Genomic DNA, 2,357 nt, shown 5'->3' with positions numbered 1-2,357 from the left:
TCTGAGAATATGTTGTTTTATTATTCTTTTGAAAGTCATTGCACATGAGCCAGTATACAAGAGAATCTAATTTTGTTCTCTTCAATCTAGGGGTGCATGAAGTTCAAATAGACATTTTTTTTCACATAATTCAAAGTAGAAATTTAAATGTAACTTTGTTATAAAACCTAGTTATATCTTGTTATTTGTATTGCATGGTGGTTCTTGACAGGAGTGACCTTTTCCAACAGTGGTCATTGTTGGTTATCTCCACATGAATGAGAAAGCTACTGGCATCTCCTAGGCAGAGGGCAGTACTCCTGTGAAACATCCTGCACTGCATAGGAGAATGCCCACCTCACAGAAGAACCTAACTCAGAATGGCAGGAGGTCCATGCACAGGAAACACTGCATGAACACTTCTCCACTGTGCACACAGATGTCTGCATACACAGATTCATGTACATTCAGCTGTCAATTTTAATTTCTAATCAGTGAACATCAATTTAATCCATAGAGGCCCATGTTCTCTTGGATCCTTAAAAGAAAATTTTCAGCAGTCATAATTACAATAATGCAAAATGATGTACTTGTGTAGGTTTCCAAAAGCACAGGACAATCTTGGATGCCTTCAGTCAGGACCTAATCTTAATGAGGTATTTTATAAATTAATTGCAAGAGTAAGATAGGTTCTGAAGTACTCACCTATTCTGTATGTGAAAATATAATGCAAAAATGACACTGTAAAAGAAAAAATACAACACTTATGACTTAGTCTACCTTTTGGTGAAATGGAAGACATTTTAAAGGGAGGACATCCCATAATCTAGAAATCCTCCTGTGTCAAAAGAGGAGTACCATATGGTCACTTTCCAATCTATAAAATTTCATCAGCTATCACCATACTTAGAGGCCAGATCTAGGCAATGTGATATTACAACACATTTTTAATTATACATCATTACAGTTTCCTGTCATTTGCAAACATAAAACTTCTATCCTGGAGAATTTTTCTATATATGTTCAATGTGCTTTAGAATAAACCACACAATATTTGTCTAAAAAAGTTTGAGTGCCATGCATGTTTTCAGTTGACTGAATTTATTATTCCTCTGTACATTGTATTCCTCCTTTTTCTAAATAATAGTAGTCCTATATTATAAACAAAGATAATCACTTTTCCATGACAAGAAAACTTTCTAGTAAACCTAAGTCTTCACATAACTATTGCAGCATACATCTATATAGTATATTATTTATAGCAAATGTTTCAAAGGTAATTTAAATAAAGTATTAACAAGAAGAACCATCTCCTCAGATGTGACTTCATGTCTAAGTTATGCACAGGTGCTGTATATTAGGAAACAAAGAGGTACACGGGGGTGATCTATAGGCTTCCACTTGACCTCACTGTCCAAAATGAAGCTTAACATCATTGAGATGTTAAGTCAACCAGGACACATACCCAAGAACATTTATATAGTGTTTGAATCAGTTTTTACTCCAAATGGAGTTTCATCACAGACTGACCATGAGACACTGAAAAGGCTTGCTAAACCTTACTTGAAATTTCTTTTGAAGGATTTTTTTTTTCTTTTTTTTTTTCTGGCAGGCTCATGCTGCCTTAAAGGTGGGTCTGGTAAGGCAGGCAGAGGTGGTCATCGAAGTGGGGTCTGATGTGCTTGACTGGTTTTTCCAGAGCTGGCGCTTAAACAACTAAGCTAACCTATACTAATAGTGTTTAGATAACATGTCTTCATCTTGTAGTATGAATAACTACTATGAAGATAACAATATGCAATGTATGAATTATCATTAACTATCCTACTAAACTGTTTTGAAACTGTCTCATAGCTATTTCTCAGTAAAATTATTTTTGTTAAAAAAGAGACTTCATCCAAAACCAAGTGTGACAAATAAGGAAACCAAGAATTATCCCAAATCCCATCATTCAGCAGTAGTTCATTCCTATACACTATTCTGTTAATCCGTGTGATTCCCAAACCTTCCTGCACACTGGAATCACTTGAGGAGCTTTAGAACAAGCCTGAATTGCAGCTGGACTCATTCTGATTAAATGGAGCAGGTCTGAATTGGTACATAGTCCCTTCAAAATTTCGCCAGGTGATTCCAGCATGCAATAATGTATGTGAGTAACTTCACGGTTAAGGTCAGCATCTCTGCGAAAGCCTCTGTGCACATTATTGCACCTCCCCTTCATCCCTCATTTCCTAAAGTGGTGTGAGTATCCATGTAATGAAGGAATGGAAAGCCTGGAAAAATTAGTGTGTTAGCAGACATATATTTTGAGAATGTTGTGTATTAATCCAAAGGTTTACCTATCCTCTTGAGAACAGTGCCCTTTGACTCCATGATAA

General features: G+C 35.9%; 1 long non-coding RNA gene across 2 annotated transcripts in view; it reads right to left on the bottom strand.

Annotated features, from left to right (window-relative positions):
* LOC111814529 overlaps positions 1-2,357 on the bottom strand; it is a 7,607-nt gene that overhangs the window by 1,416 nt on the left and 3,834 nt on the right. For both annotated transcript variants that reach the window (XR_002819495.1, XR_002819494.1), the window contains one exon: positions 685-720. This is a non-coding gene — a long non-coding RNA (uncharacterized LOC111814529). The remainder of the gene's footprint in view (positions 1-684; positions 721-2,357) is intronic.

This window comes from Octodon degus, unplaced genomic scaffold (genome assembly GCF_000260255.1).
Source record: "Octodon degus isolate 3935 unplaced genomic scaffold, OctDeg1.0 scaffold00346, whole genome shotgun sequence".
Lineage (NCBI taxonomy): Eukaryota > Metazoa > Chordata > Mammalia > Rodentia > Octodontidae > Octodon > Octodon degus.
The sequence above is the reverse complement of the archived record's forward strand: the minus strand, read 5'-3'. Positions and strand labels throughout refer to the sequence as shown.